Source organism: Gasterosteus aculeatus, chromosome 17 (assembly GCF_964276395.1).
Source record: "Gasterosteus aculeatus chromosome 17, fGasAcu3.hap1.1, whole genome shotgun sequence".
NCBI classification, from domain to species: domain Eukaryota; kingdom Metazoa; phylum Chordata; class Actinopteri; order Perciformes; family Gasterosteidae; genus Gasterosteus; species Gasterosteus aculeatus.
Genome location: NC_135705.1, coordinates 816,761 through 826,866, shown reverse-complemented (window position 1 = coordinate 826,866; position 10,106 = coordinate 816,761). Strand labels below are relative to the sequence as shown.

The following is a 10,106-nucleotide window of genomic DNA, read 5'->3' as shown; positions in this document are numbered from 1 at the left end:
CGAGGGGTGAACCGAGGTCACGGTGACCCTGAACCAGGAGCTCTTCTCCATCACCAAGTTGACACAGGGCTCGATGTTGCAGATATTACATTTCTCTTTGTGACCATTTCGCTGTCAGCTAGAAGAAAAGAGACACTTAACTCAACTCCTCAATCATGAATATTTATCTATACAAGCTGGTCTCAATGTCGCGTCGACCATCGGGCTTCTGTCAGTGTGGTTCCACCATATTTCATTGATTGATACCAAATCGCCATCTTTCATCACATTGTTGTTTCACACTGATACAAAATCGAGAACCCGTCTTTAAAGAGGGTCCAGCAGGTAACAACAAGCAGCCAGAGAAGATCAAACAAACCACAGCAAACTGCTCATTTGTTGAGGACGATTTCCAGCGGCGGATTAATCCCCGTTTGGTGTCTCACACATGTGAGTGTCTGCAGCCTCACCCCACCCCAAAGGAACCCAGTAAATGTAGAAGAACACATCCAGGATCAGAATTACTGACCGAGTGAGACGCCTCGTCGGGGGACGTGTCGGACCACGACTTTAGTACCCAGCGACCGAACTGCCTCTTTTCAAGCGGATTCACCTGCAAGTCACGAGTAATTCACCTAATACGTTTAAACTAAGTGCGTTTAACAACGTGTTCAATTTCATCACTGAAGTTATTCATTAGAGACCAACGTATAAAAACAGCATTTCCTCCTTTGCTATGAAATGTATTTTCTGTGGGGACTACGTGTACACCGTCATGTGGATAACTCATCTTATCTAAGTGCTGCTGCAGAGGAGCACCGTGAACATGTGGATGGAATCCAGAGAGACCTCCAGGTGTGTAGCCCCCCCCTCAGGAATCCCTCCTAATTAACTCACTTAATGACAGGCCACGAGTTAAGATCAATTATGTCGCCTTTATTGTCCCAAAGGCCCGTCCCTCTCCGTCTGGCTGATCAATGAAGTCCCGAAGACGAGACGCTTCAAATTCCTTCAGCCAATATGGCCCGAGGGGGGGGGGGGGGGTCTCCTCTGGAACAAAGGATCAATGACATGACTTTGCATGTTGCTCCGTCATTCATCGGATACCTTTTAGTGACCCGGCCTGAGGACGGACCCACATGGAGGTCTGTAAGTGGTGGTGTAACAGACCGCTATCGTACAAACTCATATTACCTCATAGATTTGAATTTAGTTTGTTACTGCATGTTTTTCCTCACAGAGACCTGGACCTGCTGATGTGGATCATCAATGATCTGCAGGGATCAGGGATCAGATCCCGATCTGGACGTCACCAATGCCTGTACGTCCTCCCTGATGTAAGACAGCCGTCCCAAAAGAGACGCTTTGGTAAAGTTGAGATAAACTCTCCAAAAGCCTCCATGTGGGCTGTAATTAGGTCTGGGATGTGGGAGCAAATTGTATCTACAAATGGTTATTGATCGTGCAACAAGTGTGTGTGTGTGTGTGTGTGCGTGCGTGTGTGTGCGTGCGTGCGTGTGTGTGTGCGTGTGCGTGCATGCAGCGTGGCCTCGGGCAGTGTGTGTTTCTGTGGCATTGTGACATTTACAGCCTTTGTCTCTGGCTCTTTTAATCTGCTAATCAGGCGACGCGGAGTCCAGTGTTTGTACCAAAAGACAAGTCTCCAGATCCTCCTCTGCTTCACGCGATAGTTCCCTTCAGGGCGGCTTGATATGGGTTCATCTCCCCGGGAGACCGGATTCCTCAGCGCACGCTGACACCACCCGTTTAAATCTTTTACTTGCGTGTGCAAGGACATTAACTAAGATATCATCCACACAATACGGAGATAAATTTATGCGCCGATGAAGACGAGGACAGCTGTCGCGTTGGCCGTGAGCCCCCCCTCATTGATTCTGGAGTGACCCTGAGTCATCGAGCCTCGTGAGGACCTGCTGTTGACGGCCTCCGTGCCAGTAAAAGAAAAAGAAACACACCAGATAAGAGCCTGTTCCTCGTAAAGTCTCTTCCATGTTGTAGGTGTAGTAAGTGATATGCTGGTGGCGCTGCCACGGCTCCCCTCCGTAACCCCTGACCTTCAGATGTAGGGCTGCCATCGCGGTCCAGGATCGAGCTGCTCTCCTGCACATCAGGACCCTGGTGGGACCAGAGGAGATCAGCTTCTAGAAGTTGTGTTTCAGCTGCTCTTTGCTCCATTTCGTTGTGCATCACTGGTTGACAAATCTTCCTCTTTGTTAGCGCGACATGCTAACGGTAGCGGATGAGGCTGACTACAGGACGGTTGTAGACCTGTGCAGGTCTCACCAAACCCCAGATGAACTCCTCTGATGAGAATGAGCCCAGACGTTTAAGCCTCCACAATCAGGAGGAAAATGGCTCTTTGCCGGTGGCGGCTCAGAATGCAGAAAGAGGGTCGTGGAAGAAGCCGAGAGGGTTCGGTGAGATACCTCCAGGCCTCCTACGGTCAGAACGTCCAACTCATCTCCCGCCAGAGGCTGAAAGCTCTTTGGGAAAGGCCTCACGTCCCCTCTCATATCTGCCTCCTCGTCCGGCCATAATATGCCTTTATCTTCCACGTCTCATTTCTCTTATTTCACCCTTGAGCACTTCCCTCTACGTGATCGTCCTCAGCTGGCTGTCATATTTCCGGGGTCCCGTGAAGGCCTCATGCATGGAACGCTAATTGACTTTGTCCCGCCCCATCAAATCGCAGACTGGGCCAATCGTGGCGAACAATCCAACTCTGCAATTTCTGCCTGAAGTTAGATTTCCAAACTCCATGACGGCCGTTCCCAACACCAACAGTCAGAGCAGAGAGCCGTGCAGCTTCAAGCGTTTCAGGAGTTTATTTCTTTCAAACCAGGTGATGGAAAAGAGCTTTATTCATTTTTTATTTCTTAATGTAATTGAAGCACGACTGCGGTGAGACTGGAAACGCAGGCAGCTTGCGAGGGGACGAATCTGACAGCGAACACAGAACATTATCTTCCCATGAAGCAGCACTTCTAAGGTGCGCTAGCATACGGACTTTCACACGTAATGCCTGACAGACGGTTTTATTGGAAATATTAACTATTCATTCAGGGACCGCGTGATCTCCATGGTAACGTAGCTCCGACAGCCTGAGCTGCTGGTAGGCGAGGAGGGCGGGACTTCGCCACGGTTGATTCAAGGCAAAAATGTGGAAAATTGCCATGGTTTGTTTTTTCATATTGTGTGTTGAGTTACGCCTCGACGAGTCCAACGCAATAGAATATCTGACTGATAACCATCATCCCTCCATCTGTGGAAACAAACACACTTTTCCCAGAAATTGCCGTCTATAAATTTCTCTTTTTAGACAAAAACATACAAAAGCAAGTGTGGAAAACCTCGAGTCTCTGACGGCGTCATCAAGCCAAGAGGAAAGTGTTCATTGCTGATGCACATACAGACCTTTATGATTCACACATGACACAGTCAGAGGGACGCGTGGGTCTCCATCTCATACACACTTTTTTTACTTAGTTAGCGCTTCAATACCCCCCCCCCCCCGTACCCCCCCCCCCTTTCCTCTGAGCAAATGGTGAATTCTCGGTGACAGCGGCATGTCTTTGCTTGTGTCATCGCCATGGAAACAGTGATGACACAAACAGAACAGATGTCAGTCGACCGGCTGCGACTACGAATCTCTCTCCTTCCTCGTGAACGTCCCAGAGGCTGCACAGCGCGTACTGTGTGTACTGTGTGTACTCTGTGTGTGTACTGTGTGTGTACTGTGTCCACTGGTCGTGGCCTCTCCTACATGTGCAGAGATGTGTCCTAAAACCACGACAAATCTACAGAGAGACGTGTGTGTGCGCACACACACACACACACACACACACTCAGGAGTGTCTGTCGCATGAGGCCTTCTGTGTTTCTCTGCCCCATTTCTTTCAGCCGGAGCCAAGATGAAATATTAACAAGGAGGACGGCACCCTCACCCACATACTGTATCCTGCACTGCCGATTTAACTAACTGCCGCGATATATTACACACACACACACACACACACACACACACGAGGGGAGCGTGCTGTGCATATATGCATGTGTATCCTGCTGCTGCAGCTTTTCCGCTGCATGGACTCATCAAGGCCTCAGATGGCTCCACGCTCCTGTGGATTGATGGAAGACAGTCTGAAGTGTGATGATGTGACGCGCTCTGAAATCCCGCCGATCAATAATCGATTCACTCGCCATCTTTCACATGGCGCTTTCACACCGTCTTTGTCCCCCTCAACATTTGCCAAGTATTCATTTATTACACATTTAAGGCCTGTCTTCGCTCTCTCGGTTCCCCCCTTGTTGGCGGCTCTGGGAAGTCTCTCTGGGAGACGGAGGCCTGTCGCTTCTCATTAGATCACACGGATGTGGAGACGAGCGCCGTGCAGCTGCAGAGTCTTCACGCGCTCTCACTTCCAACGTAGCGTCGCCCTGAAACACAGGCGGTAAAAAGAGGAGCGTTTGTATCCACCTGACTGAGATGTGCAGCACCTCCAACACGTGCAGGCGAAGGAGGCTCGTCTGAGCCAGTGGAGTGACCTTCACCACGACCTTTCCCGGCCTCGTCGTTTGGTCACACAACTCTCCCTCCGCCGTGATCACATTACATAATACAAGATGGAAGTGGAAATTTCTTGAAAATGGATGTTTGAATTGTGTCTTTAGCGGAAATATTCTGTTCTTCACAATAAATAAAAAATAAAAAATAAATAAATATTTTGGATTATTCTGTCCTGCAACAATGAAGCATTTATTTAACAACCTACAGCCGTTTTACGTGCATCTGACAGTTGCACCTTCTCCATGGCGACGGCAGCTGAGGCTCATGGGAGTCGGGGTCCGGCCCCCTGACCTGAGCACTTCTGTGGGTCACAGTATTCCGTCTCCCTCAGACTCTTGTTGTACAGCCGGATACTGTGTAAAACAACGGATGCTTACAGAAACATAAAGCTTTTCTTTGTGCACCAAGAGTCCTGCACCTCAACTAGTACTAGTGGTAACACCACTAGTACTAGTACACCAGTAGTAACACCAGAATACAAGATAAAGATGTTTCCATTTGATATGCAAAGCTGTTTCCCTGTATAGAGATGACCGCAGATAACCTGATAACGCAAATAGTTCCAAGTGTGAAGCCGTTTTTCGGTTCTGCTTTAAGGTGTGAAAACCTTTTTCTTCATCAGACTGGATATCAGCCCCCCCCCCCATGGAGTTGGTTTACTGGAACTTCTCGTTTTATCGACGCTTCTGTGATGTACCGTCATGAATATTGCCCCCCCCCCCTCGGTAAAGGCCGGCCTGTCTGAAGACGTTAGCGGTGAGAAGCTGGGTCTGCGTTCTGAGAGGGACGGTTAGCTGGCGTTGATCTGCTGACCTCAGCGTGGCGTCCGTCCCGTCAGCAGATGGGTTTTTATCCTCCTGTCAGCTCAGATGCTTCTGAGGGCTCCGAGTAACCTCACATTTACTCTCCTGCTTCATTGCAGCGTTGGTTGGCCGTTGAGTGAGTTTAAGCGTTGAAGTGAATCCGTTGATGAAGCGGAGGGCGGGCCCTCTTCTCCACCCATCGCGGGTGGGTCCAACGCCGTCGTTGGGCCGCTCTGTCCTTCCCTGGCGCCGTCTTTGTGGACGCCGAGTGGCCGCGGCTCCCAAGTCGTGAGGGCGACTTCCGACAAGTTCAAGTCAGGACGAAAAATGCTGCAGTGTGGTGCTCAGTCACAACCTGCAGCCACAGGTCCAGACATGCCGCGCACGCACGACCTCCACGCTCTGGCTTTGGAAGCACGCCGGATGGAAGCAGAGCCCCATTGCAGCTCGAGCCCCCTGCTGACGACAGGAAGCGGAAAGTCTGTAAATACGATCCCAGCCGACCGTTTCCTGTTCAGAGCGCGGCTTCTGCTTCCAACTTCCCCCGACTGAAGCGTCCTTTGAGCGCCGAGGACACGCTGCGCTGGGCCTCCGTGGGCGCGTCCCGACACGCTGGCATTTCAATGCGGTCCATTTCCTGTTTGCCTTCTCTTCCCTCCCACCGACACCAGCAGCTCATTCAGGCGACGTCCACAGCACATGTTGGTGGGGCGCTTAGGAGACAGACACGGGACCTTCACCCAGGAGGCAGATGTTCGTGTCACACGTCAATGCGACGCTCTCATCCACGTTCTTCTACCTCCACTTGGAGGAGTTGCAGTCACAGCAGAAAGCTGTGCGTGAATATCCAACCGACCTTTGGTGCTTTCACAAAGCGTCAATACAACAAGCATTGTGATAAATAGTGAGGAGATATGTATGTTAGTAAGGCGAAGAACCAAACACCTCGAGCGCATCATAAATGACATCCCTTTATTCTCACGCAGCTGCTGAAAAAATAAAAACAGTCTTTTGTGATACGATATCCTAAATCTAAGACGACATCTTTTCTCATTTAGCGGCAGAGGTGTAATATTTAAATATGGCTCAGCCTCTTTGCATAAAGGTACAAAAGTAAATTGTGGTAACTGGGTTGCAAAGTGCAGAACTTGTGTGCACCAGCGTGAGGTTGTGCAACTACACTTCAGCCTTAAGAGGTGAACAAAGGAACCAAGACGGACTAATGAACACTTAGTCGACCTTTACCAATCAAGCCGTAGAGGTGCTAAAACGCTGCCGCACATATTCACCCAGTGCAGGTCAGCGTGAGCAAAGACACAAATCAACACGGCTTTTACTTTGCTGCTTATTCTCATACGCAACATGTGCAGTTGGGCAGATATTCATCTTTTAAAAAAGTTTGATGGAAAATTTGATAAAATGACTTTTATTTTGGTGACTTCGATGGCGAATTGTGAGGCGTTGAATCCGATCAGTTCACCGTGGCGTCAATAAGAGAACACACGTCACGCTCGTGTGGTGACGACAACATCCAATTCAACAGGATCAATGTCGTCACCGTAATTCAATCGGTGCAAACAGATTGATCGATTTGCTCACCATCAGGGCGCGCGTGCCTTCAGAGACACGGGGGGGTAAATGAAAGAAGGGGAGGACAAAGACAAGGAGACGAGCGGTGAAAGGACACGACGGAGACAAGAGGGCGAATGCAGTGATTGAAAGAGAGATGTGGAGGAAAAGGGGGAGGAGGGGGGGGGGGCAGTTTGGGGGTGAGTAATTCAGAGAATGCGAGCCGCTGCCCCCCCCCTCCCTCCCTCCCCCCCCTCCTCCGGGGTGGGTATTCATCCTTCAGCCCGGGTAGCGGACATTAGTGAGGAGGAGCCCGGCAGAGCGGGACGCGTCCAGTCGAGGAGGCTTTCAGGGTCACCGGGAAGCGGCTCGTTCCGACCGCGAACGCATCCGGCCGCTCGTTTTATTCACATTTTGGGGCTTTTTCCTCCCGGTTCCGCTGTACGATTCCGTGCTGGTGGATTCATTTCAAACACAGGCTCTAATATAGAGAATATAAATGTTATATATATTCTCTATATGCGTGTGTTCTCATTGAGAATCAGTCCCACCCTCCTCCGTCACCACCAACTTTGGAGCCGCGAGCGGCCCGGGCGGGGGAGCGAGCCTCGGCGCGCCGCGCGGCCGTGCGGGAGGAGACGGCCAGCGGCCGCTCGTTTTTACCACCGCGCGGAGGAAGCGGGGCGGATTTATCCCCAATCACGCCACGGGAATTAAACCTGCAGGAGATTCCACGGTCAGTTTGCGTCCCTCTTCTGTCGCCCCTGCGCGCGTGTGTGTGTGTGTGTGTGTGTGTGTGTGTGTGTGTGTGTGTGTGTGTGTGTGTCCGCGTGTGTCTCGGCTGAACGTGTCTCCCTCCTGGGGGGGTCTGCGTGCGGGTTGCCGGAGAGAGAAAGTGCCCGTCGGACTGGGTGGATCGGGGGGGTCGAGCCCTCGAGCCGCTGCTCCAAGGCTCCAGTCTGGACTGTGTATGAAATGACATCCGGGTCCTTCCCCGCGGGGGGGGCACAGAGGCTCTGTGGGTCGGGGATATTTTTAGGCGGTGTTACGCTGTTATTAGCTGCCGCTTTAACCAAGCGCTCCTCCACCCTCCCTTCTCTCCTTCCCTCCCTCCCTCGCCTCCTTGTCTCCTGCTCTGTGGACAGCTGGATCCCACCGGTCCTCTGCCCCCCCCCCGGCCCGAACAGGTGCATTGTTATTGGGTTTGAAGCAGGGCCAGGACGTGCTGCAGGCCGGGGGGGGCTTCTTATTTTAACACCCTGTGCCCCCCCCCCCCCTCTAATTCCACCCTCCGTGTAACACACAAAATGTGCACCCGAGTGACGTCATTGCTCCCGGGGCTCTCCCGGGGGGGGGGGGCAACACGCTGGGGGGTCGTCGTGATTCCTCTCACGTAGGCTTCGCCATGGAGACGTTTGACAGCCCGGGGGGGGGGGGGTAAATAAATGATATGTTGTCCCGTGCTGACGGGCCGCGGGTCTTTCTCCGGTAAACCGGGGACATCAGATCCGGTTCGGTGACACGTGTTGCGCTCACGGCCTCCAGGTGCGTGGTGGTGCGTTCACGGTAATGGGATCTTTGAGCCTTTCTGCTCCTGTACGCTACACGGGTGTCACACACACAACTTCCACGTGAATAACAACACATACAACCCAACAAAAGTGTTTCCCTGGTTCCCCTGCCAGGGGGCAGGAGTGTGTGTGTGTGTATACATCTCTTTCTATATATATATATATATATCTATATATATATATATAGATATATATCTCAGTATGTGTGTGTTTATGATGCTTGTTACTGGAACCAGCGTTCTTTTTCCCCATCGGGCCCGATTTCAAAGGTGTCCATTAGAGACTCTGCGGTTCTGATGGAGATCTGATTGTTGGGTAATGGGCGTTCTGGGGGGGCAGAGGGGTCCAAGCGGTCCCCTGGGCCTCATTGGTCTCCAACTAAAGCCCATAGAGGAGGTCCGCCTAGTTTCCCATCGACCCCTATGGGCACTGATCAATACCGGTTCTTCATCCATTCCTCCTGTGTGCGTGTTTGTGTGCGTGTGTGTGTGTGTGCGTGCGTGTTTGTGCGTGTCATGGCGTCATGTTGACACGATGCTGGGCTTTGTAGACTCTAATCCTCTACACAGAGAACACTGTTTGTTCCGCCTGCAGGAGGAACCTCCTCCACTGAGGAGGGTGATGATGTGTATCTGTGTGTGTGTGTGTGTGTGTGTGTGGGTTTGCTTCTGCACCAAGCTGTTAGTTTGTTCACTTAAGTGTGTGTTTGTGCGCCACATGGTTTGTGTTTGTATATATTTTTGAATTCATTGGTTTGAAGCTAGTAGTTGGTTGGGTACTCGTGGCAGTAGTACTAGTAGCAGTAGTACTAGAAGCAGTAGTACTAGTACCAGTAGTACTAGAAGCAGTATTACACGGTTCTCAGCGCTGTGGAGGAACGGCCACGTTTAACCTTGGTGCCACTTTATTGCCCCAAGTGAAGCTGCTGCTGCCCGGCGCCCCCTGCTGGAGAGTCTGAAAAGTATCATGAAACTAGAGACCATAAACGTCTGTTTACTGAGGGAATAAACAAGTAGTCATTTTCTAAAATAAGCATCTCACTTTCTATTTTATTTCACGAGAAGCAGAGCGCACACACACACACACACACACACACACACACACACACACACACACACACAGTATTGTGTGAAAAGAGGTCCTGTTTCTCCGTCCTATCTCTCTTCTGACCTTTTAGAGGCAACATACACACAGGGTGTGTACATTGTGTGTGTGTGTGTGTGTGTATGTGTGTTCACGTATCAAAGGGTCGACACCAGCAGAGGCCTCTGAACGGAGCCTCAGTGTCCAGCAGAAAAGCTGCTGCTGGAGGCTGAAGAGGCTCAGATCGACTCGTGGTGATGGACACACTGTGTGTGTGTGTGTGTGTGTGTGTGTGAGTGAGGAAACACTTTGGTTTTATTTGGGATTTTTTCACCCCCCCTTACGGCGTCCGTGAGGTTTAAAGGCGCTCAGTAACTTCTGACCTGAAACAAAAATAAAAAGTAGTACAAAATATAAACATTGAATACGTCACAACGATGTCTAGTTGATGATTTAGCAGAAAGAAGCTACCGCGTTAGCGTAGCGCTGGCCGGCCCTTTTCATTGCAATAAA

General features: G+C 50.9%; 1 protein-coding gene across 1 annotated transcript in view; it reads left to right on the top strand.

The window, feature by feature from the left end:
• The first annotated feature begins 7,216 nt into the window (after positions 1-7,216).
• dag1 (dystroglycan 1) overlaps positions 7,217-10,106 on the top strand; it is an 18,853-nt gene continuing 15,963 nt past the window's right edge. The window contains exon 1 of the mRNA XM_040203738.2: positions 7,217-7,675. The gene's annotated coding sequence lies outside the window, so the exon portion shown is untranslated. The remainder of the gene's footprint in view (positions 7,676-10,106) is intronic.